General features: G+C 35.8%; 1 long non-coding RNA gene across 1 annotated transcript in view; it reads left to right on the plus strand.

The window, feature by feature from the left end:
* LOC113602798 (uncharacterized) overlaps nt 1–26781 on the plus strand; it is a 74989-nt gene that overhangs the window by 21952 nt on the left and 26256 nt on the right. The window contains exon 2 of the long non-coding RNA XR_003424312.2: nt 3797–3901. This is a non-coding gene — a long non-coding RNA (uncharacterized LOC113602798). The remainder of the gene's footprint in view (nt 1–3796; nt 3902–26781) is intronic.

Here is a 26781-nt window from a genome sequence, read left to right on the forward strand (position 1 = left end):
GTCCTGGGGTTAGATTAATTACTTACATGTCATGACTCCAGAACTAGTATGTATGTTCACCTAAAAGTTATATGATCTAAAGACAAACTGACTTAAATGAATGCATATTCCTAAATACTGTTCTAAATTGTGTTTTATTTTTTCTATTACACAATTCAATATGCAGCTGAAAACAAAGCATGAGTTTTGCTGATCAAAAGTTAATCTTTCAAAGTTGGAAACAAGACTTAATTCTTGAAGGGTAAAGAGTAAGGCAAGAAGAAAATAAGACAATAAATGATTTCATATGCAGGTTCTTTCTTAGACATTACAAAGCCTCTATAGACCAACTGGGCACCTAAACATAATAACATCACCACTAAAATCTTTATTAAAACTGAATGGCATTCTCTGCTTCTGAAAAATGGAATACTACCAAAGTTCAATTCTATCTGCTGTACTGAGCAGAGAAACCATTTACAAGATATAATGAAGCAAGAATCTCTTTAAAAATACATGAAGGGCAAATGTGTTTTCTTTATGAGCTTCACAAATTTGATGCACGTTCTAATTTCTTTCTGTTGTAGCTTCCAGGGGCCCATTGATCTTGTGGTGTGGGAGGACTGTTACAGTATGAATCTGTTACCAAAAGCTATATGACAGCATTAATTAAGTTGTGCTTTGGGAAGATGAAAGCAAGCAAGATGCATATTTGCTTTTCTGCCAATAAATGCTTAAGTATAGCAATGTGCAGGAATTACGGGTACATTAATCAATTTGATTTTGTTTTCTTTTGTTGGGTCTTTTATTCTTTATTTCTTTTCTTCCTCTGTTCTTTCCTTCTTTTTTTCTCTTGCTTTAATGATAACTTCTATATTTGTAATTCAAGGGCGGTTATCGGGGATGAATATTAGGCATAGATGAACTACAATCTCTTATGTAGAGAGAAATTTTAAGAAAAACACATAGAATAAAATTGAGGCTCAAGAACTATCAGAGACCATGAGCATCCTGCTTAAATAATTTGTAGTGTTTAATACATGTGTTGGTGTTTTGTTTGCGTTTTGCTGGAGGAGAAAAGCAGCTCTTTATATGTAAAACTCTTACTATATGAAGAATCACCTAGAGTCACTATTTGAGGAAGCTGGTTCCTCTTTTCATGATTGTCTGCCTAAGTATCTTTCTGACATTCTTTCTCTTATTCCAAATCAGCTTTAACTTCATTTGCCAAGTTGCCTTTCTTCCACAAAAATTTTTTTAAATGATTATGTTCACAAGTGTTTTGTTGTTGTTGTTGTTGTTGTTGTTGTTGTTGTTTTAACTGTATCTGTGTAGTGGTGCCTGGGTGGCTCAGTTGGTTAAGCATCCAGCTCTTGGTTTTGGCTCAGGTTATGATCTCACAGTTCCTGAGTTTGAGCTCTATGCTGACAGTGCGGACTCTGCTTGGGATTCTCTCTCTCCCTCTCTCTCTGCTCCTTCCCTGCTTGCTCTCTGTCTCTTTCTCAATAAATAAATAAATTCAAATAAATAAAATAAAGTAAACTCTATCTGTGTAGAGGGACAAAATGTAAGGTTTAAATTTCTTCCATGTGCTGAATTAGTCCTCATTTCCTTCTCCAATCTTTTATATTTTTAATGTTGTTTATATTTTTGAGAGAGAGAGAGAGAGAGAGAGAGAGAGAGAGAGAGAGAATGAACAGGGGAAGGGCAGAGAGAGAGGGAGACACAGAAATCAAAAAAGGCTCCAGGCTCTGAGCTGTCAGCACAGAGCCTGATGGGGGCTCAAATTCATGATCTGTGAGATCATGACCTGACATTGAAGTTAGACGCTTAACTCACTGACCCACCTGGTGCCCCAAACCCTCTCCAATCTTTTGTCTGGTCTTCCCTCTACATCAAGGTATCTATAGCCTGCTCTTTTCCTGTGATGTTCCTCTTGATCTGCTGTTTTCCTTGCCACATTCCATACCCTGGCCCCTTGAGGACTCTTACTCATCTTTAAGGTTTATCACTTGTGTCTCCCCTACCTAGCTCCTTCAGTCTCTCTCAAGTAAACTAACTTTTTTTTTGGCTATTATATTTTGTTAGTGACAACATCATGGACACTGCCATACTTTATTTTTCAATTATTTATATATATATGGTCTCCAACTGGGCTATGAATTCCATGAGGACAGGGAATGTGTCCTGTTCATTAATTTTCTTTTAGATACGCTTGTGATAGTTGTTATTGTTCTGCCAAGTGATACTTGCAACAAATTATTTCCCCATGTTTCTCTTTACCCCGCTTGCCTTGAACTTCTATCAAAGTGAATAATAGATATATTTTGTCCCATGATTTTAACAAGAAATATTTACTGAATGCTATTGTTTGTCAGGGCAGGCATTGCTCTTGGTGATACTCATACAGAAGTGATTAAGAACCTCCAATTTAGTGGGGGTAAGTCTTCTATGCTTAAGGAGAAGTTGATTATTTAATATTAAATTTCAATATCAAGTATATAAAATATTGAAATCCTGCACTGCTCATAACTAGTGGGAATGGATTTGAAGAGAAAAAGAAATCTATATTGGTACATCTGTGTCACTTAAGTGGAACACGTTATCAAAACCAAATGCATTATCTTTCCTTATTCAATTAATTTACTCAGAATAATGTTACATTTTGTTTACTTTTTATTTGGATTATGCCTTTCTAGCATAGCTATCTATTTTTCCTGGTATTTCTAATATCCTTTGGTTTTGTTTTGTTTCTCCATTGTTTTTAGAGTAAGAGGTAATTATGTTCCACAATCACTAAGTTGACCCAAGGCTTAATAATGTATTTATTAAAAGGACAATATTGGACAGGCTTGTTAGGCTTTGGTAAGTCTATAATCCAGAGATTTTCTTTAATTGCATTTGAGGCCTGTTCATAATTTATTGATTACTTGAACTATATTTGGCTTTGCTAAAGTGTATCTTCTAACAATACTTTTTAGGAAATGAAGACTTTCTTAGTCCTTGAATTCTAAAAGCATTATTATTTTGCTCACATTTGATTGATAGTTTAGCTGGGAATGGGATTCAAATTTCAAAGCAGTTTTCAATGAAGACATTGGGGTATTTCTGCATTTTTTAAAAAAGTTTGTATTTTCTGGGGAGAAAACTGTTGTCCTTTTCTATCATACCTGCCTAAATTTCAACTAAATTCTCCACATGCTCTTATCCCTAGAAAAGAAGGGATCATATTTTTTCTTATAGTGCCTATAATGGTATTTCCACTAGAACAGGTGCTCAAAAAACACTGTGATTATGATATGATTATGAGATGATTATGAGATTATTATGAAATGATTATGATAACATGAATATTTTATATTAATGTTTAAGAAATAACCTAACTTAACTACAAACCTTTCCCCCACCCCTTTCTCCTTAATTCAAAATTTCCATCCATTCAGAAATCTGGTAGTCATCTGACATCTTGCTTACTTACACATGTGATACATTCATTTAATTTGTTAACATTTATTAAGCATCTTCTGTGTGATAGGCACAATTCTAAGAGTTGGGAAGAAAGTGGCAAAAGAAAATGTCCTAACCTCATTGAGCTTCCTTTCCATTGTCCTAGCAATACCCTGAAGAATATTGAATTGTATACTTTGCATCTCCATAGTTGCCATGCCTTCCCATTCATATGCTGAAGCCCTAATCCCTAGTGTGATGGCATTTAGAAGTGGGGACCTTTGCAATGTAATTAGGTCAGGAGACTAGAGCCATCATGAATGGGATTAGTGGCTTTATAAGAAGAAACATGCATGTCTTTCATCACCAGGTGAAGATAAAGTAAGAAGGCATCCATCTACAATCCAGGAAGAGGACTATCACCAAAACTCCACCTTGCTGGCACTATAATCTTGGACTTCCAGCCTCCAAAACTGTAAGAAAAAAATTCTGTTGTTTAAATCACCCAGTCTATGGTATTTGTTAGAGCAGCTTGAGCTGATTAAGACAACAGCCGTTGTCATCTCTCTGGAACTACTAAAGTAGACTTTTTCATACCCATTCGTTCTAATATACAGCTTCAATAATCCACAGTCCTCACTAGAACCTACATTTCTTTAGTCCTACTATCCTCATCCTCACTACCCTCTTGTATCTCTCCACCTCTAACACATATTCATAGTTGTCCTTATTTTGCTTAATTTCCCTGGTGATCATTGTTACCAATGCCTAGCATATATCTTCACCACTCCTCATGCATCAAACTCCTGGTTAAATCACAACCCTGGGTAAAAATCATTTACCCACCAATTTTCCTCACACTGCCATGAACCTGAGCATGGCTGGAGACAAACACACAACTGTAGCTTTCACCTCCTACCTTCCACAGCATTCACCAGATTCTTTACTGTTTGGTACTTTTGTCTATACTGTTCCCTTGCCCTGGAGTCTCCTCCTTGGCTTTCTGTATAATTGACTGCTCTTCATTCTGTAGCTCTCAGCTCAGATATCACTTCCTACAAGCCCCTTCCTTACTGGCATTTTAAAATAGAATATACATATTCTAGTTTATATTGATATATTTTCATTTCACTGGATCATCTAACAATATCTTGTTCTTTTATTTCACAAAAAATAGGATTAGAACGAAAATAAATTATATTAAAATGATTTTATTTTGGTTTTAAAACAAAGGTGATGCAGTAATATTTGTGCTTCTTTATTACATTTAATGGCATAATCATTCTTTGTATCTAGTAATTATAATTTCTCAATAGTGACTGGAGTAAATAATAACTTGAGATATCCATAACTACTATGACATAATTCAAAAAGATCTGTGATTTCTGTTGGTGAAAAATTCTCAGGTAGTGCAGATATTATTACCAGTTTATTGAAGGAAATGTTAAATTTCACTTAGAGATTTTGAAAGTAAAGGTAATTTTTCTCATTTAATTTCATAGTTCCCATGAATTTCACCCAAAGTCTCTTTAGGAATCTATGGTCCCCGGACTCATGAGACACCTGGGTGGTGGCCTCTATCAGTTAAGCCACCGACTCTTGATTTCGGCTCAGGTCATGATCTCATGGTTTGTTAGATCGAACCCTGTGTCAAGCTCGGCACCGACAGCTTGAGCCTGCTCGGAATTTGCTTTCTCTCTCTCTCTGCCTCTCTCTTAAAATAAATAAATAAACATTAAAAAAAAAAACCTGATTCATACTAATCCCTCATTTTGTGGATAAGAAACTTTTTTCATCCTAAGGTTTTGTGCTCGTAAATTGTGCATGACGATGAAAGCCTGTTCTCTCCCATCTCACTCCAGTGCTGAAAGGCCAGACACAATCTCTGAAGTAAGTAGCACAGGATGGATGCACACTTAAATACTGGGGGGCAGCATCACGTATAGCAGTGCTTTATTAGGTCCTTCAAAATTATTACATGGTAATTTAGGCATCAAAGTACTTGGATCTGACCCTACCACCGTTCTACACCACTCCTCCCATTTTATTTATTTCCATCGGCCACTGATCATTAACTGAAAAACTTTAATATCTCTAAAATGCTAAATATCTTGCTCTGTGTTTTGTTTACTCTGTAATTACCGTGTACCCTATTAGAGTGCAGGCTTCTGAAGAACACGGACTTCCCACGTCTTTCATACCACTGTATTCCTTGTGGAAACAGTATTGGCTGGCCCGTAGTAGGTGCCAAACAATATTGTTGAATGAATTGACCAAAGTAAAAAATCCATCGTGTGAAAGATCTTTGTATTAAAACGTTTTGTTTTCAGAATTCAAAAATAATGTAAAATGGCATAATGAGTAAAATTCAAAATTTCTTAATTGCTGGCTAACAAGAAGGTAAAGCGACAATCACTAACCAACATAAAGCCTATTGTATGAAAATATAGTACTAGAATGATTATTTTTGTAGTGTTTATTTATTTTGAGAGACAGAGAGAGAGCGAGAGAGCAGGTGGGGAAGGGGCAGAGAGAGAATCGCAAGCAGGCTCTGTGCTGGCAGTGCAGAGCCTGACAGTGGGCTCAAACTCCCAAACCGAGAGAAGGATCATGACCAGAGCTGAAACCAAAGACTTGGACACTTAATCAACTGAGCCACCCAGCCACCCTAGAATGACTATTCTTAATATAAAGTGTGATAAATGTTTATGATTTGAAATCAAATCGAATCAAATGAAGAAACATTTCATAATTTATTGGTAAGACTCAGTAAGTAAGGAAGTGCATCCACTTAACTACTCGCATTTAGAAGAGTATATATAGGATATTGGGAATATCCTTGACTGGAAAAGCAAACTTACCATTCCCCAGAGTAAGTTTGCCTGACAAAAAGATAGCTATTTATACACCAGCAGCTAGAATTCTCTAAAGGAATCTTCAAATCTTCGTGCAGGTAGGTGGAAGACGCACTTGTTTCAAATGAAAGGAGACATTAGGGAAGCAGGTAGGAGGAATGAGTGAAATGGTGTAGGCAGGAGCCAAAGCACAGCGATGGGGAAGAGAGATATTTGACCTTGCTGTGGGTGGTGAGAAGGCAGTGAAAAATGTGCTTTAGGAATAAAAATGAGAGGTGCTTGGAAAAAAACGCTGAGTTTTAAAAGATAGTTCACTGTCGGGCCAGGCAAGCCAAAGGCACAGTGAAACAGCACAGGCTGTGTTCGCGGCTCAGTTAGAGGTGCTGCACACCCAGTCACCTCGTAGCAGGCATGAAGCATTTTCCTGCCACTGTCGTTTAGGACAGCCAGTTCATGGACCTCTCCTGGCATGATGATCACTTTATGAAATGAAGGAATTTTAAGAAAGACTAAAATCATGCTATAAAAGCCTCTAATCCCTCTATTATTTCTTTTTTTTTCCTTTCTATCATTTCTTATTAAAAACCTTCTTGGGGGGCCTAGGTGTCTCCGTTGGTTAAGTGCCCACGTCTTGATTTCAGCTCAGGTCGTGATCTCACAGCTTGTGGGATCAAGCCTTGCATGGGGCCCTGCACAGACAGCACGGAGACTGCTTGGGATTTTCTCTCTCCGTCTCTCTCTCTCTCTGCCTCTCCCCGGCTCCTGCTCTATCTCTGTCTCAAAATAAGTAAATGAAAAATAAATAATAAATGAATAAATAAAACTAATAAAGATCCCTCTTGATTCCTATGAAAACCAGTAGAGTAGTTAAAAGAATAGACATTGAAATTGGATATTCTTGGCTCCAGCTCCAGGTCTCCCACTTATTAGCTCTGCAACATTGTGCAAGTCCCAAACCTCCCTATGTCTCAGGTTTCGCTGGGATAAAATGAGTCATTACAAAAGCAGGGCTAACACGAGGCCCAGCACACAGATGATTAACCCCCAATAATTACTGGGGATTATTATCGTTTTTGCTGCTGTTGTTGCTATCGTTTTTGTTACTAATCCGTGTCAGATCCAAAATTATTTGATTTGATTTGATTTGTTAGTTGTTGTTTTTTTTTTTTCAGTTGTACTTTAAAGAATGTTTGGAGAAACTCTATCACTTTTTGTTACAACATCAAGAAACACATATTATACCTAAGGTGTTTTATTTCATAACTTGTATTTCTTTGGAGTTGCTAAGTATGTCTGAGTGTACTAGAATTTATTCAATAATATAGAGGTTGAAGTTATTTTACTAAACATTTAGAAACAACATAATATTACTAGGTACACAGTGATTCAAACATATAAAATGAACATTAAGCAATATTAAATTGGCTAAATTCTCCCTACACTTAATCCATTACTGGTAGTTTCTTGCTAATCTCCATTTCTAACGTGACTCTTAAACACTGAAATATCTAGAGAAAACAGACTTCCAAGTCAGGTCTTGATTTTTCCAAAGAGTTCAGATAACTTCAATCAAGTAATTTCAAATTTTGCAAAGCTAACATATACGAAAAAAGATAATGCTAAATTGCACCATCAAAACAACTGATCCAATTTCAATAAAATGCCTGCTTCCCAGGTGAAAGAAAAAAATTCTCCCAGTCATGAATAATTCCATACCAAGTGTCTAATATCCAATCTATATTTTCTGTAAGAGTAACTACGTTTCCTGAAGATTATCTATAAAGCATTTGAAGCTACAATTTAATTTTTTATATGTAAGCAATTCTGTTTGGCTTTTGCAGAAATAGTATTGTCAATAATTTTAGGACAGTCTATGTATATGACTATTTTTTTTTTATTTATAACTCACTTTGTTCCAAAAGAACGAAGTCTGTAATCAGGTAGAAACCAACACACTGTAGTAGGGATTTATACTGATCATTGGATCTTTTCTGCAAGATTATGAAAGTAATCAATTAAAGATTGATTAAGAATTAATTGAAAGTTGAGGGTGTTCCTCAAATGGTTGATGGCTGCCACTGGAAGCTGTGTCTGAGCAGAAAATAAAATGAGTGAATACGGAGGCGCTTGGGTGGCTCAGTCTATTGGGCGTCCAACTCATGATTTCAGCTCAGGTCATGATCTCAGGGTCATGAGGTTGAGCCCTGTGTCAGGCTCCGGATTATCTGTCTCCCTTCCCTCTCTTTCTGCCCCTCCCCTGCACGTGCTCTCATACTCTCTCTCTCTCTCTCTCTCTCAAAATAAACAAAACATTTAAAAATGAAATGAAATATATAATATAATATAATATAATATAATATAATATAATATAATATAGTAAAATGAGTGACTATGTGGATGTGTGTAAAAACAAATGCATAGTGGAAGGTTACAGTAAAATTGTAAAATGTTTACTGATCTCATGGCATTAAACTGCCTGTTATTCATTTGGAAAAAAGAAGAAATTGTTTTAATGAAAGGTTTAATTTATATAAAATAAAATTTAAAAATAAAGATGTTTTGAGAGTTTACATTAGGAATATACATACATTCATAAAAGACATGTATAAGAATATTCATAAAATTTATGCAGTAGAGCCCCAAGCTAGAAACAGCCCAAATAACTGTCAAGAGTACTATAGGTAAGTGAACTGTAGTTTATTTTTATAGTAGGATAATATACAGAAATGAAAATATTAAAAATTACCAATATTCAAGACAATGTGAATGAATCTCATAAAAATAACATTTAATAAATCACATGTAAAAACATGTGATTGCATTCATAGAAAGTTCAAGAACCTGCACATGATAACATGCATTAAAAATATCCATGTTTAGAAGTTATGATAGGTTCCCCTGAGGGTAAGAGTGTAGTAGCTGAGAGGTGACACAGAGGGTGGGAGGGTTACCAGAATATTCTGGTAAAAAATGTTCTGTTTGTAATCTGGGTGTTGCTTACACAGACATATTCACTTTGTGGAAACTCACTTAGCTGCACACTTGTAATTTGTGCACTTTTCTATCTATGTGCAATAAAAATGCTTCAAAAAAAGGCAGTGGAAAAGCTGGAATGTTCTGGAATGCTGAATATATAGCCCATTGAGAGTAGAAGGACTGTATCATCTATCCTAGGACTGGTTGACATCTTAAACAAAATTGGCATCTTCAACTGACTCTTCTCTGAAGATTATAGTATTTTAATACATAAAAATACTTCATCGGTGCTGAGTCACCTGGCAAGACCAGCGTAAATTCTGTGAAATGAAAGTTCTCAATTCTTAATTGTTTTTTCTCAGTTGAATGTGAGAAAATTTTAACTCATGAGTTTTCATGGACACTGTATTTTTTACTCATTGAGTACCTTTCTTAGGAAAATATTTTTGTAAGATAAAATTCATCAAATAATATCTCTATATTGATTCTGATTGGTTTGCCAGACTTAGGTGCTGTGAAATTGTAAGGCTTCTTAATTTCCTTTCCTTCCTTTATAGAATATAGATTTATCAAATTAAAATAAGAATGCAATCAAAAGAGACTTATACAAGTGGAACTCTTCTAAAGTGCAATTTTGAAATTAAATCTTTTTTTTTTAACTTTTTTTCAATGTTCATTTATTTTTGAGAGAGACAGAGACAGAATGTGAGTGGGTTGGGGCAGAGAGAGAGGGAGACACAGAATCCAAAACAGGCTCCAGGCTCTGAGCTGTCAGCACAGAGCCCGACGTGGGGCTTGAACCCACGAGCTGCGAGATCATGACCTGAGCCAAAGTCGGACGCTCAACCAACTGAGTCACCCAGGCAGCCCTGAAATTAAATTGCAAACACTGTAAACTCTATCATCTGATTTTTCAGTTCTTCCCTTGCTTTCATAGCAATACATTTTAATTTTGTCCTGTTTTCCCATTCTACCTTAAATAAAGCTTTGATTCAATAAAAGCTTTGAAAGCCATAGTTATTTGTTGCTCTATTTATTTAATACTTTGGCTAAAGATTTCAAAGAAATTTTAAACAAATGTAAACAAAATTTAAAGGACTGATACACCAAAAAAATTAAAAATTATGGTAGTACATGTAGTTGATTCACAAAGTAGATTTCAAAAGCTCATATATGTTTAAAATCAAATTGATGAAAGAAATCTAAGTCAGATAGCATACACTGCAAAGCCACAGTGTTCTTTTATATTCAACGTCTGCTTCATTTCAGAAAAGTTACTCTCACTATATATGTATAAAAGTAGTTGTACACATTTTGACACTTCAACTTATTTTTGGATTGGTAAAATAATTCAGCTGGTTTTACACAATTATAGATTAGGTGTTTACCACAACCAATGCCAAAAATATTTCTATTTCTTAAATTTTCTTAATTAGTAAGAAGCTGGCTTTTCCTCCACAATGTGCTCCACCAAAAATTGTATTCATACTATCACCTCAAAAAATCATATCTGATTTTGAACATTAATTATGTGTATATTAGCATTCAAGTTGTCAGTGTTCACCTTTGAACTAACAAATTTCCTAAAATATTTTTTAGATTACATGAATCGGATGAAACAGTATCACATTGAACAGAATTCATTTTTTTTATATTCTATTTGGAGTATCTGATAACATATAAAATTTGTATTATTTAAGTGTTCATGAAATTCTTCTGTTAATGGAACTAGTATGATGGCTATTGCTTCATGGTTCTATACATGCACAAGAGAGCTTAGAATTAAAAGTAAGAAATTTGATCTAAATGCAAAATCAGACTTCACAAAGTAAATTATAAACATACTTGCTGAAATTATCTGTGTTCTGAGCTCCTAATTTTTGCAGAGATGCTGAGGTTTTGCAGCAGTTTCTGGTCTCCAAGTATTCAGTGATACCACTGTGGCTCCCATAGTAAGTGGTAAATATCAGCAAACATTTTGTGGAAGTTACACGTTTATCATTAACTTTCTAGAGAAATTAAAATGCAATAGGCATTTCACTGGACATTGACTTGTGTTTACTTTACATTTATTGTTGCCAAAAGAGTTTACTGTAAAATGAAGAAAGAAGTGTTACCAAACCAAAAAAATAAATATTCATAAATTAAGAAAAATTGAGAAAATCACTATAGCAAGGATGTCAAGATTTCTCTTTACTATAGGACAGGACTGCTCAACTTCTAATCTCCTGTATATTTTGTCTAAAATTCAGAAGTTTAAGTCTCCCCATTTTCATTAGCTCCACTAACTGGTGGCCAAGTGACTTAGTGCAACTCCTGGGGTATAACAGAGGCCACAGCTAAACTGCATGGGTCAATAGGACAAAGAATTCCTAATCCTACCTACACTGGAAGGAGTTGGTTGTATCTGACCACCTAATTCTTCACTCAGCCACTTTAGTTAGCTACCACCCTGAACACCGTCTTGAAAAGGAGCTACCTTATTTTCCTCTAACTCGGAGACATTTGTTTGGTCATCTTTTAGATTTACCTAGTTATAATAAGAACTCTGTTCTTTGCACAAGTATCCCATGCCACTGGATTGGACCATGACCAAAGCTAGAGGTGAAAATTGTTCACCTATACAATATATCTTATTTTAATACAGCAACAAATAATAATATTTCATTGAAAAATAAAACTCTGGGACGGATACTAAAGTGCATGGGATTCTGGGACAGTAGGTGACAAGTTAAGAACTCTTTCAAGTTTTTAGGTTAGAATTCATGTAATCAGTTCTCAAAGAATGAAGCTTTCCTGATAACTTCTACATACCTAAATGTACCCCACTAGTCCCTATTAATCTCTTTTGTAGCTATTTGGGTGAATCATTACTTTTTCACAGTTCTTCTCAATATGGGTGAAGTGAAACAAAAAGAAAAGGCACTTCAAAAAGAAAAAAAGAAAAGAAAAAGCAGTCCATAAAGAAACCTAAGCAAAATAGATTTTCCAGTTGGCCAACAATTCTAGGTGGGTGTAGGGTAATTGGAAGCCTAGTGAATTTATATTCTTTTTCTTTCAGTGGCTAATAGATGCCATATTGCTTTATTCTGTTAAGACTGACAGCAAATTAGTTATCATTCCTTATTTGATATATAGGTCATTAGATTGCTTCTGTAGGTGATAACTCAATGATTCTTTGGTCTCCATTTGGAACTGGTAGCTTTTCTATTGATTTAATACTTGGTATTCAATTTTACAGGCTTATGTTGCTGAGGGAAATTCTACAGTATAATACCTGAATATATCCGTATTACTTGTGATTGATGGGACCAATATAACCAATCACTAATTGACATCTTAATCTGAATGCATGAATATTAAAATAAACATGTAGCAGAAATAATTGTCTTCTAATAAAATGGCTCAACCATCAATTGTTATTTTTCTCCCTGTGACCTCAACAATCTTGTTAGCAATAAAAGCTTTTTTTTGTGACAGTGCTAATAATTATGTTTTGGGACCCATAGAAAATTCCCTTATAGGATTTTAAAATATAAATTAAAAAAGTGTAGTCTTATATTGTTTTCTGGAGAAAGAAAGAATGTGATTCCTGAAATAGACAACTCTTCAAAGTATAGTAAGATAATTTTCACAATTTCAGACAGTCATTGCTTATTACTCTCATTTACTCAGCCCAGAGTCCTCCATATATGGTCCCTATTGAAATTTGATTTAAACAATTAAACCAAAACATATTTTGCATGCTTCTTTTTCAAACTGATTTTCATTTCATGGCTGTCACTATGACATGACCAAATTAAACTGTGAATAATTGAACATTTTGTATTATAATAATGGCAATAATATTGGCTGATCATCACATAGTCATTTAGTTTGTTCAATGAAACCTAGTTGTTAAGATGGGAAAAATAATTCGCATATTCAATTTATTATTTTTTCTAGCAATCTAGAAAACTAACGGCAACAGTTTTTTTTTTTTACTTTTTATAATTTTATTTTTTTAAATTTACATCCAAGTTAGTTAGCATATAGTGCAACAATGATTTCAGGAGTACATTCCTTAATTCCCCTTACCCATTTAGCCCATCCCCCCTCCCACACTCCCTCCAGTAACCCTCTGTTTGTTCTCCATCTTTATGAGTCTCTTATGTTTTGTCCCCCTCCCTGTTTTTATATTATTTTTGTTTCCCTTCCCTTGTGTTCATCTGTTTTGTCTCTTAAAATCCTCATATAAGTGAAGTCATATGATTTTTGTCTTTCTCTGACTAACTAATTTCACTTAGCATAATACCCTCCAGTTCCATCCACGTAGTTGCAAATGGCAAGATTTCATTCTTTTTGATTGCCGAGTAATACTCCATTGTGTATATATTTATATATATATGTGTGTATATATATATATATATATATATATATATATATATATATATACACACACCACATTTTCTTTATCCATTCATCCATCGATGAACATTTGGGCTCTTTCCATACTTTGGCCATTGTTGATAGTGCTGCTATAAACATTGGAGTGCATGTGTCCCTTTGAAACAGCACACCTGTATCCCTTGGATAAATGCCTAATAGTGCAATTGCTGGGTCATAGGGTAATTCTATTTTTAGTTTTTTGAGGAACCTCCATACTGTTTTCCAGAGTGGCTGCACCAGCTTGCATTCCCACCACCAACAATGCAAAAGAGATCCTCCTTCTCCGCATCCTGGCCAACATCTGTTGTTGCCTGAGTTGTTAATGTTAGCCATTCCGATAGGTATAAGGTGGTATCTCATTGTGGTTTTGATTTGTATTTCCCTGATGATGAGTGATGTTTAGCATTTTTTCATGTGTTGGTTGGCTATCTGGATGTCTTCTTTGGAGAAGCATCTATTCATGTCTTTGGCACATTTCTTCACTGGAAGAATCTTCACTGGATTATTTCTTTTTTGGATGTTGAATTTGGCAAGTTCTTTGTAGATTTTGAATACTAACCCTTTATCTGATATGTCATTTGCAAATATCTTCTCCCATTCCACCAGTTGCCTTTTAGTTTTGCTGATTGTTTCCTTCCTTGTGCAGAAGCTTTTTATTTTGATGAGGTCCCAGTAGTTCATTTTTGCTTCTGTTTCCTTTGCCTCCAGAGACATGTTGAGTAAGAAGTTGCTGCGGCCAAGATCAAAGAGGTTTTTGCTTGCTTTCTTCTCGAGGATTTTGATAGTTTCCTGTCTTACATTTAGGTCTTTCATCCATTTTGAGTTTATCATTGTGTATGGTGTAAGAAAGTGGTCCAAGTTCATTCTTCTGCATGTCGCTGTCCAGTTTTCCTAGCACCACTGGCTGTAGGGACTGTCTTTATTCCATTGGATATTCTTTCCTGCTTTGTCAAAGATTAGTTGGCCATTCGTTTGTGGGTCCATTTCTGGGTTTTCTATTCTGTTCCATTGATCTGAGTGTCTGTTCTTGTGCCAGTACCACACTGTCTTGATGATTACAGCTTTGTAGTATAGCTTGAAGTCTGGGACTGTGATGCCTCCTGCTTTGGTTTTCTTTTTCATGATTGCTTTGGCTATTCAGGGTCTTTTCTGGTTCCATAAAAATTTTAGGATTATTTGTTCTAGCTCTGTGAAGAATGCTGGTGATATTTTGATAGGGATTGCATTGAATATGTAGATTGCTTTGGGTAGTATCAACATTTTAACAATATTTGTTCTTCCTATCCAGGAGCATGGAATCTTTTTCCATTTTGTGTCTTCTTCAATTTCTTTCATAATATTTCTATAGTTTTCAGTGTATAGATTTTTCACCTCTTTGGTTAGATTTATTCCTAGGTATTTTATGTTTTTTTTGTGCAACTGTAAATGGGATCAATTCCTTGATTTCTCTTTCTGTCACTTCATTGTTGGTGTATAGGAATGCAACCGATTTCTGTGCATTGATTTTATATCCTGCAGCTTTACTGAATTCATGAATGAATTCTAGCAGTTTTTTGGTGGAACCTTTTGGGTTTTCCCTATAGAGTATCATGTCATCTGCTCAGAGTGAAAGTTTGACCTTGTCCTGGCTGATCTCGATGCCTTTTATTTCTTTGTGTTGTCTGATTGCAGAGGCTAAGACTTCCAACACTATGCTGAATAACAGTGGCAAGAGTGGACATCCCTGTCTTGTTCCTGACCTTAGGGGGAAAGGTCTCAGTTTTTCCCCATTGATATTAGCGTTGGGTCATTTGTATATGGCTTTTATGACCATATATAGGAGGACCATTTTAAGTCCTTCTATCCCTACTTTCTTGAGGGTTTTTATCAAGAAAGGATGCTGTATTTTGTCAAATGCTTTCTCTGCATCTATTGAGAGGATCATATGGTTCTTGTCCTTTCTTTTATTGATGTGATGAATCACGTTAATTGTTTTGCGGATATTGAATCAGCCCTGCATCCCAGGTATAAATCACACTTGGTTGTGGTGAATAGTTTTTTAGTGTATTGTTGGATCGGTTAGCTAATATCTTGTTGAGGATTTTTGCATGCATGTTCATCAGGGAAATTGGTCTATAGTTCTCCTTTTTAGTGGGGTCTCTGGTTTTGGGATCAAGGTAATGCTGGCTTCATATAATGAGTTTGGAAGTTTTTTTCTATTTCTATTTTTTGTAACAGCTTCAAGAGAATAGGTGTTAACTCTTCCTTAAATTGTTTGGTAGAATTCCCCTGGAAAGCCATCTGGCCCTGGACTCTTGTTTTTGGGGAGATTTTTTATTACTAATTCAATTTCCTTACTGGTTATGGGTCTGTTCAAATTTTCTATTTCTTCCTATTTCAGTTTTGGTAGTATATATGTTTCCAGGAATTTGTCCGTTTCTTCCATATTGCCCATTGTATTGGCATATAATTGCTCATAGAATTCTCTTATTATTTTTGTATTTCTGCTGTGTTGGTTGTGATCTCTCCTCTGTCATTCTTGATTTTATTTGTTTGGGTCCTTTCCTTTTTCTTTTTGATCAAACTGGCTAGTGGTTTATCAATTTTATTAATTCTTTCAAAGAACCAGCTTCTGGTTTCATTGATCTGTTCTACTGTTTTTTTGGTTTTGATAGCATTAATTTCTGCTCCAATCATTATCATTTCCTGTCTTCTGCTGGTTTGGGGTTTTATTTGCTGTTCTTTTTCCAGCTCCTTAAGGTGTAAGGTTAGGTTGTGTATCTGAGATCTTTCTTCCTTCTTTAGGAAGGCCTGGATTGCTATATACTTTCCTCTTATGGCCGCCTTTGCTGCATCCCAGAGGTTTTGGGTTGTGGTGTTATCATTTTCATTGACTTCCATATGCTTTTTAATTTCCTCTTTAACTTCTTGGTTAGCCCAATCATTCTTTAGTAGGATGTTCTTCAGTCTCCAAGTATTTGTTGCCTTTCCAAATTTTTCCTTGTGGTTGATTTTGAGTTTCATAGCATTGTGGTCTGAAAATATGCATGGTATGATCTCGATCTTTTTGTACTTGCTGAGGGCTTAATTTTGTCCCAATATGTGGTCTATTCTGGAGAATGTTCCATGTGCACTGGAGAAGAATGTATATTCTGCTGCTTTAGGATTAAGTGTTCTGAATATATCTGTTAAGTCCATCTGGTCCAGTGTGTCATTCAAAGCCATTGTTTCCTTGTTGATTTTTTGATTAGATGATCTGTCCATTGCTGAGAGTGGGATATTGAAGTCTCCTACTATTATAGTATTACTATCGATGAGTTTCTTTATGTTTGTGATGAATGGATTTATATATTTGGGTGCTTCCACACTTGGTGCATAAATGTTTACAATTGTTAGGTCTTCTTGGTGAATAGAACCCTTAATTGTGATATAATGCCCTTCTTCATCACTTGATTCAGTCTTTAATTTAAAGTCTAGATTGTCTGATACAAGTATGGCCATTCCGGCTTTCTTTTGTTGACCGTTAGCATGATAGATGGTTCTCTATCCCCTTATTTTCAATCTGAAGGTGTCTTTAGGTATAAAGTGAGTCTCTTGTAAACAGCATTTAGATGGGTCTTGTTTTCTTGTCCATTCTTATCCTATGTGTTTTGATTGGATTGTTGAGTCCATTGATGTTTAGAGTGAGTACTGAAAGATATGAATTTATGGCCATTATGATGTTTGTAGAGTTGGAGTTTCTGCTGTTCTCTGGTCCTTTCCAATTTTTGTTGCTTTTGTATTTATTTATTTATTTATTTATTTATTTATTTATTTATTTATATTTTCATCTTTTGTCCCCTCAGAGAGTCCCCCTTAAAATTTCTTGCAGGGCTGGTTTAGTGGTCACAAACTCCTTTAATTTTTGTTTGTGTGGGAAACTTTTTATCTTTCCTGTTTTGAATGGCAGTCTTGCTGGATAAAGAAGTCTTGGCTGCACATTTTTCTGATTCAGCACACTGAATATATCCCGCCACTCCTTTCTGGGCTGCCACGTTTCTGTGGACAGGTCTGCTGCAACCCTGATCTGCCCTCCCTTGTAGGTTAAGGACTTTTTTTCCCTTGCTGCTTTCATGATTCTCTCCTTGGCTGGGTATTTTGTGACTTTGACTATGATATGCCTTGTTGATGGTGAGTTTTTGTTAAATCTAATGAGAGTCCTCTGTGCTTCCTGGATTTTGATGTCTGTCTTTCCCCATATTAGGAAAGATTTCTGCTATGATTTGCTCACCTAACCCTTCAACTCCTATTTCTCTCTCTTCCTGTTCTGGAACCCCTATGATTCTGATGTTGTTCCTTTTTAATAAGTCACTGATTTCTCTAATTATTAAATCATGCTCTTTTGCCTTCATCTCCCTCTTTTTTCTGCTTCATTATTCTCCATAAGTTTGTCGTCTATATCACTGATTCTCTGTTCTGCCTCATCCATCTTTGCTGCCAAGGCATCCATCCATGATTGCAGCTCAGTTATAACATTGTTTATTTCATCCTGACTAGTTGTAACTTCTTTTATCTCCACAGCAAGGGATTCTAATCTATTTTCCACTCCAGCTCATATTCTTATTATCGTGATTCTAAATTCTGGTTCAGACATTTTGCCTGTATCTGTGTTGGTTAAGTCCCTGGCTGTCCTTTCTTCCTGCTCTTTCTTTTGGGTGAATTCCTTTGTTTCATCATTTTGAAGGGAGAAGAGGAATTAGTGAGGTAGAAAAAATTAAAATTAAAAAATTAAAATTAAAAATATTAAAATTAAAAAATTAAACACACACACACACAAAATCAAATAAATGATGCTAGATCCTAGGTGTGGTTTGGTCTGGGTGTTTAAAGTGGTTGATAGATTAGGGAAAAAAGGGAAAAAATAAAAAAAAGATAATCGTTTGAAAATTTGAAAAAAATGAATGCACTGAAGTAGACTAAAATGAAATGATGGAAGTAAACTAGAACTTGAAAAAATTCACACAAAAGTAAAAAATATAGTACAAAAATATTTTTAATAAAAATTGAAAATAAAAATGAATTTTTTCTCTTTCTGTATTTAAGAAAAAGAAGTGAAGACGAGTAAAAAAAATAGAAAGAAAGAAAATTAAATAGATGGACCTGCTAACAGATTGAAATACAACTGAAATTACATTTGCCCCTGGAAGTCAGACTATGAAGTGCTTTATAGTCCATAAACTAAGCAGGCGGTGAGACTTGTGTTCTTGAAGAGTGAGGTTGGCCCAGTTGTGCGGGGCTTAGTGTAATGGCTCCATTCTCCACTAGATGGCGATACTAGCCTACTGCGCTTGTAGGTGCATATGCGCATGCGCGAGAGTCGTGAAAATAGCATCACCCATCTACCCAGTCTTTAGTATAAGAACTCTATTCTCCCCAATCAGCAATCACACACCCATCCTTTGTCTTCAGCTTTCATCCACTCCCCACTTTTACCCTGTCTGTGACCAAGCCCCAGGTAGTACCTCTCTCCTGAGTTTTGTCTCAGATGCAGCTGTTTTCCCGGCCCCATAGTTCTGAGGGATTGCGGCTTTGTCCTGGTCTGCCCCTCTGTAGAGGGTCTCAATGAGCAATGGTTGAATGCCAGCTGCACCCAGGAAAGTTCATGGGACCATGCTGCTGCTGGTGCCCAGACACTGTGGCCAGGTGCCAGCCCGCCCCAGAAAAAGTTTGCGAGATAGTGTAGCAGCAGCATTTCAGGGGTAATGGAAAATGACGACACACATCTGGCACCAGGCTTCACCCTTAAGGACCTTGTTCCAGCACCGGCAAATGTGGCCATTCTCTGGGATCTACTGGGCCCAGGTTGCCTCACAGCCTCTACAAATGTCCTTCCAGCAGTGGAACCGCTTCTCCCTGTGTGGCCCGAGAACCTCCCAGACCCTACTCTGCTCCTGGAGATTCGCCCTTCCCACCAGAGCACCTCAAGGTATCGAGCTGCGGAGTTGCAGCCTTTGTGCTCCCGTTGTTTACAGTCCTCTCCCTTCTCCTTTCTCCTTTTTTATTTCAGTCCCTGTGGCTGTTTCCAACCTTCCATTTTCCCTACAGCTGCTTTTGGGGAGGGGTGCTTTTCCCATATTCTCCCTCCACCCTCTTACCCCCGTCTCTGTCCTCTCTCCGCACAAAAAAGCACCTCCCTTCCCACGCCATCTCTCTCCCCAAGTTTACCTCTCTGTGCCACATACTTGCTGAATTCTGTGGTTCACGTTGCGCAGATTGCGTGTTAATCCTCAGATCAGTTTTCTAGGCGTGTAGGATGGTTTAGTGTTGGTCTGGCTGTATTTCATGGATGCGAGACACACATAAAACTTCCGTGCTGTTCTGTCATCTTGTCTCCCTCCCAAGGGCAATAGTTTTTTTTTAATTATGACTTTAAATAAACAAAGTTTTAGGTAATCTTATTCTATATCTAAATTGCTGAAGGTTTCTGTAGAAATTGCTGGAGGAGTCAGGTAGAAGTGATTTACTGGGATACTTCATGAGGACAGATGTTAATAAGAGCCTTGGGTCAAAGTTCTGATTATGCCATGAATTTATTCTATCACTTGAGGTGAGTCATTTTAAGACCATGAGTCTCAACCATAAAATGAAGGGTTGATTATTCTCTCCAAGGTACATTCCAGTTTGATATTTACCAATTGAGGTGTGAAAGAGGAACTGATGTATATCTGAAGAAACTCTTAAAGTCTTAGAGTTCTTTTTTCTCCTAATGTAATTATTGTTTTTTCTGGCTAATTTCTCAACCTCCAGGTCTTAGCTAAAACACTACTTCCTCCCCTTTGCCTCCTCCATTACTTCTGAATGAAATTGGTGTGCCTCCTGTGTTCTCCTGTAGTACCCTGTACTTATTCCCATCAAATAAATTATCAGTCTCAGTTAATTGCCTATTTATTTTTATACTGTCTAAAAGACAGGACCAAGTCCTATACTCATTGCATATCCAACATCTAGCATAATGTTCACCATTAGTAAATGTACAATAAATGTGTTGAATGAATGAAACATTAAAATCTATATTTATAAAAGTAGTTTTCACAAGTTCCACTTTATTTTATTTTATTTTAGTTAAGTTTATTTATTTATTTTGAGAGAGACAGAGACAGCACAAGCAGGGGAGGGGCAGAGAGAGGGAGAGACAGAATCCCAAGCAGGCTCCATGCTGCCAGCTGAGGAGACCAATGTAGGGCTTGAAATCATGAACCAGGAGATCATGACCTGAGCCAAAACCAAGAGTTGGTCGCTTAACTAACTGAGCCATCCAAGGCACCCCATACTCTTTTTTTTAAGTTTATTTATTTATTTTGTGAGGAGAGGTGAGGAGCAGAGATAGAGGGAGACAGAGACTAGGTTCTGCACTATCAGTGCGGAGGCTGATGTGGGGCTTGAACCCACAAACCACGAGATCATGACTGAGCCAAACTCAAGCATCAGATGCTTAACTGACTAGCCACCCAGGCGCCCTTCACAAGTTCCACTTTAGAAGTACCAAGTACAATCCAAGTAAAAGTGAATAATTTTGCACCAAATGCAAATAAAAAGTTTGAATGTGACCCTTATACAGAAAAATAAAACTAGAAAATGGAGGTACCTAATTATACTTCCCTTCAATTTTTTTGTATTGCTTTTATGTGAAAGATGATGAATGACCAGAAATTTTGTTGTATTTGGGTAGATTGAGTGAATGTTTTCTTAGGATATTTTAAATGAATAAAACATATTTACTATTAAAAATGACATGAAGTGATTTTTACCTAGGAGATTTTTTTTTAATGTTTATTTATTTTTGAGAGAGAGAGTGAGACAGACCGTGACTGGGGGAGGGCCAGAGAGAGGGAGACACTGAATTGGAAGCAGGCTCCAGGCTCTGAGCTGTCAGCACAGAGCCCTATGTGGGGCTTGAACCATGAACCGTAAGAACATGACCTGAGCCAAAGTGGGATGCCTAACTGACTGAACCACCCAGGTGCCCCTTTACCTAGGAGATGTAAATGCATACATGCAACTTACATATTCAGCTTGAAGAATAAACTAAATATATTAGAAATACATAGCAAGAAAGTTACTCAATTGCTCTTGCCTTCTGAGTAATAATGATGATGACTAGAGGAATATATAAAAACAATAAGAATGCAAAATAATACTATCTGTCTTTATAGTAATCAAAAAAATTCATAAGATAGTGACTGTGACCTAATCCATAAATACATCTGCTGAAAGAAGCTGTGCTCTGAACCTAAATACATGTATTGTTCAATCATATGCATGCTCACAGTGTTTTAAAAAATCTTGTTTCAGTGTTTAAAAGATGACAAGGCACCGTCATTCTCCTTGCTCCAACTTCCTTGAAGTGCATTTTTTATATATCAAAGGTCAAACTCACTGACTTGCTCAGCACAGAACGTGAAAAGCAAGTTCTAAGGAAACAGGTCACAAATGTTAAATGCTTCAGGTCATAAGGCATACCCAAAAGGGGTTTTCTAACAAGCTTCGGAAAATGCAGGCAAGGGATGGCACGATGCAAATGAGGTGACCTTAATCAGAAACATTCCTGAAGGAAACTGTCTTTACAGCATGTAAAAATCTCACATCTGGAGTTACAATAAATTCTCCCCTGACCCGGGGCAAAATACAATAAAATAATGCTCTTTTTAGAAACTATTTTTAAATCTATGCCCACTTTCTCAGGCTCAAAACAACTACATCACTTGCCAGAATTTGAAAAACCTTATAATCCTATAAAGTAGATCTAGATATTGAACTGTCCATATTATCAGAATATAGAGGAACTTGCTAACAAGTAATACTAGAAAATTCTGCTGTGCGGCTGTATATAAGAACCTAATGCAATTTCAATTATTAAGCTGTCTTAAAATGTAAAGATTATTATTCTAAGTGAAATATGTAGTAAAAGTCTTACTGCTGACCTAGTTTAAGTCATTTTAGACTATTTATTTAGCTTTTTTAAGTTTATTTATTTATTTTGAGACAGACAGAGATAGCACAAGCAGGGGAGGGTCAGAGAGAGGGTGACAGAGAATCCTAAGCAGGCTCTGCACTGTCAGCTTGGAGCCTGATGTGGGGCTCGAACTCATGAAACCATGAGAACATGACCTGAGCTGAAACCAAGAGTTGGATGCTTAACTGACTGGGCCACCCAGGTGCCCCCATTTAAGATTATTTAAATTTACTAATTAATAAACATGTATTTTCTTAATCTTTAAGAAATGTAATATGCAAAGAAGAAGTACTCATTTTTAACTCCTGACTACCCAAACACATCTCTAACATAGGTGAAAACTTTTAAGTATATTGGAATTTCTATTGGAAAACAAAAAAGGTATTCACTCTTGAGAGTAACTACTCTCTGGCAGAAGGATAATGGGACTTAGAACCAATTCCTGATTTTGAAAGGCAGTGCCTGAATTTACAAGCTGTGTGAGCTTAAGCAAGTTATAAGATGCTCTTCTCTAAATACCTGACAATGAAAATAAAACAAATCAACCAATATATAGCAAAAGTTGACATTCAATTTCTCTCTTTCCTTCCATGTGCAAAAAGTACTATGTGATTTAAGTGTCTATTGATGAAGCATTAAACCAAAGAGTATTATAACTTTTATTGTTGTAAATGTTCTTAAAGTTCTATGAATGTAACTCCATCTTTTCATATATGACATAATACAGACCCAGGATGGTTGGGTAACTTGGCCAAGGTCATAAGCAGTGAAGCCAGAAATAAAACTTGTTTCTCTAAACTTACAGTCTGGTGGTTTTTCCAATTACACCTTCTTCAGATATTACACTGTCTTTATAAAATTCTTGCATGCAACTTCATATTTAAGCAATGAGTCTACCAAACCACACTGTCTTAGAGATGTTGTTCGAATTTTTCTTCCCAGTCCTCTCCTTGGTTTACTGAGCAACCAAGTTCAGTCAAAATTATTTATTACCATTTCTTCTTCTCTAATGCACAAATGAAAATGCTCACTATGATAAGGATTCTAAATATTTGTATTCTAGAGCTGTGTATTATATGCAACCACAACATGGTAATGACTGAAAAAAAGATGAAAAGAGAATAAGTGATCTTCAAGATTGAAATTACAAAATGTCAATGAACTGAAAAAGGATACATTAAGGAAATTCTTTTAGATTAGAAAGCACAAAGAAAAATAGAAAATATTATGTAACCAACCTACAAACTTTTTTCCTGAAAACCTAAAGGCATTGACAGCACACTGACATAAGCTCTTGTTGCAGAAAATTCAGGTTTGAAATACTGCTCTATAACCACTTATTAGACTATTGAATATTACGTAGGAGGATAGAGAAGGCAGTCTTTTTATTTTTCATCCCACTTAGAGATAAATTAAATTCTCGTCAGGCTGATTTATAGAGTCTACTAGATAAAACTTTTCCCTAAATTAAAAAAAAAAAAAACAGAAATCAGACAGTCTCTCTATTAGTTATAACACAGAGAGAAAAGTCCGTGGGGTGTCCCTGTGCGCAAAACTGCCTCAGTTTTTCTTATATAGAACCCCCTTCTATAAGCAGGGCATTGTTTTCTTGAAATGTATTCTCTCCATATTTCCATAAGAGTATAAATCACAATCCAAGTGAAAATATTTAAGATATAAAAAGGGGGGCACCTGGGTGGCTCTGTTGGTTAGCATCTGACTTTGGCTCAGGTCAGGATCTCACGGTTCATGGGTTCGCGCCCTACGTCGGGCTTTGTGCTGACAGCTCAGAGCCTGGAGCCTACTTCGAATTCTGTGTTTCCCTCTCTCTCTGACCAACTCCCCCCAACACCCCAGCTTGTGCTCTGCCTCTCTCTTTCTCTCTTAAAATTAAAAAATAAGCATTAAATTTTTTTAAAAAGATCTAAAAAGGATAATACAGAACCAGTCATAAGGGGGAAGAGTGTTTGAAGGCCAGATTACATAACAGAATGTCATCCATTTCACTATGTTTTTGGATTTTAAGCTGAATTCAAAATAGTACACTTTCTATGGTGATTAAATGCTAATTTTGTCTGCTGGCATTGGCATGATTAGAAATATGTATTCTGTTCTAGATGAAAAGTCAGTCTTGTTGAGAAGTGGGAATAAATACAATAAATAATCCTTAAAAGACAGTGGGAATTTCAAAATTTTCAGGTCTAATAGAATTACAAACTGAAGCTCAAGTGAATGATTTATATTCATTTTTCATGTTACTTTGGACAAGTGGTTACTCTCTACATGTGTGAATTTGGAAATCTACTTTTAATTCAACATTGATGTGTTTCATTATAATATGATTCTTTTAGAAAGTAATGATTATGAAATGCACCCTCTACTAATTGTTAGGCATGTTTTTTACATTTATCCAATTTTCATTCTCAAAGCAGTCCTATGAAATTCACATCATTATTTATATTATATAAAGGGGGAAATCAAAACAGCAATAGGTGAATTATTTGCAGAAATAACAGAGTTGGGATTACACTTAGTTGTTTTGGTTTTTTGTGTATATGTGATTTAAATTATAATTTAATTCATATGGACATATTAATATAACAAATTTTAATTGAATTATTCTTAGTATAGTTGAAAAACAAATGACCTAGTATTTGCAACATGTGTGTTTTCTTTTTACCCCAGGTTTTATTGAGATATAATTGACAGAGAACATTGTATAAGCTTATGTTGATTTGATACATTTATGTATTGTAACATGATTTCCATCATAGCTTTAGCTAGCAATGCTATAATGTCACATAATTCCATTTCTTTTTTGAGGTGAGGCCATTTTAAGATCTACTCTCTTCGTGACTTTCAAGTATGTAATACAGTCCTGTTACTTATATTCACCTAGATCCCCAGAACTTATTCATCCTCCAACTGTAAGTTTGTTCAATTTGACCAATTTCTCCCCTCCCTCATTCCCAGTAATCACCATTCTACTCTCTGTTTCTGTGAGTTCAGCTCTTTTAGATTCCACGTGTAAGTGACATCATATGGTGATTTGTCTTTGTCTGACTTGTTTCAGACTGCTAAATGATAATGCCCTTAAAGTCCATCCATGTTACCTTCCTTCTTATGTCTGAATAATGTTCTATTGTATACATAATAACATGTCTTTGTCCATTCATCCATTGATGGACTGTTAGTCTGTCTCCATATCTTGACTGTACTGAATAATGCTGCAATGAACATGGGAGAGCAAATATCTCTTCAAGATCCTTCTTTTCATTTGAATATATACCCAGAAGTGAGATTGTTAGGTCATATGGTAGTTTTGTTTTGAAGTTTTTGTGGAATCTACATATGTTTTCCATTGTGGCTGCACCAAATTACATTCCCACCAGTAGTACACAAGTGTTCCCTTTTCTCCACATTCTGGCCAACACTTATCTCTTATCTTCTTGATGATAGGCATTATAACAAGTGTGGGTGATATCTCATCATGGTTTTGATATGCATTTCCCTGTGATTAATGATGTTGAACACGTCTTCAAGTACCTGTTGGCCATTTCTGTGTTTTTTTTAAACACAATGTTTATTTAATTCATCTGTCCATTTTTTTTAAGTTTATTGATTTATTTATTTTAGTAATCTGCATCCAGAGTGGGACAGGGACCCATGACCCTGAGATCAAGAGTCGCATGCTCCACTAACTGAGCCAGCTAGGCACCCCATCTGTCCATTTTTAAACCTGATTGTTTTGTTATGATTGAGTTGTAGAGTTCTTTGTATATTTATCAGATTGATTGTTAGAAAATATTTTCTAACATTCCATAGGTTGCTTTTCATATTGTTGATTGTTTCTTTTGCTGTACAGAAGCTTTTTAATTTGAAGTAGTCCCACTTACTGATGTTTGCTTTTGTTGCTTGTGCTTTTGTTGTCCTATCCAAAAAAATCATTTTCAAGACCAATGTCAAGGAGCTTTCCAAGTTTTCTTATAAGAGTTTTACAGTTTCAGGTCTTATTTTTAAAGTCTTATGTTCATGTTTATGCTTATGTTTATCTTTCAGGTCTTATGTTTAATTTTATGTTATATTTATCTTATGTCTTATGTTTATCTTTCAGGTCTTATGTTT

This window comes from Acinonyx jubatus, chromosome B4, assembly GCF_027475565.1.
Source record: "Acinonyx jubatus isolate Ajub_Pintada_27869175 chromosome B4, VMU_Ajub_asm_v1.0, whole genome shotgun sequence".
Classification (NCBI taxonomy): domain Eukaryota; kingdom Metazoa; phylum Chordata; class Mammalia; order Carnivora; family Felidae; genus Acinonyx; species Acinonyx jubatus.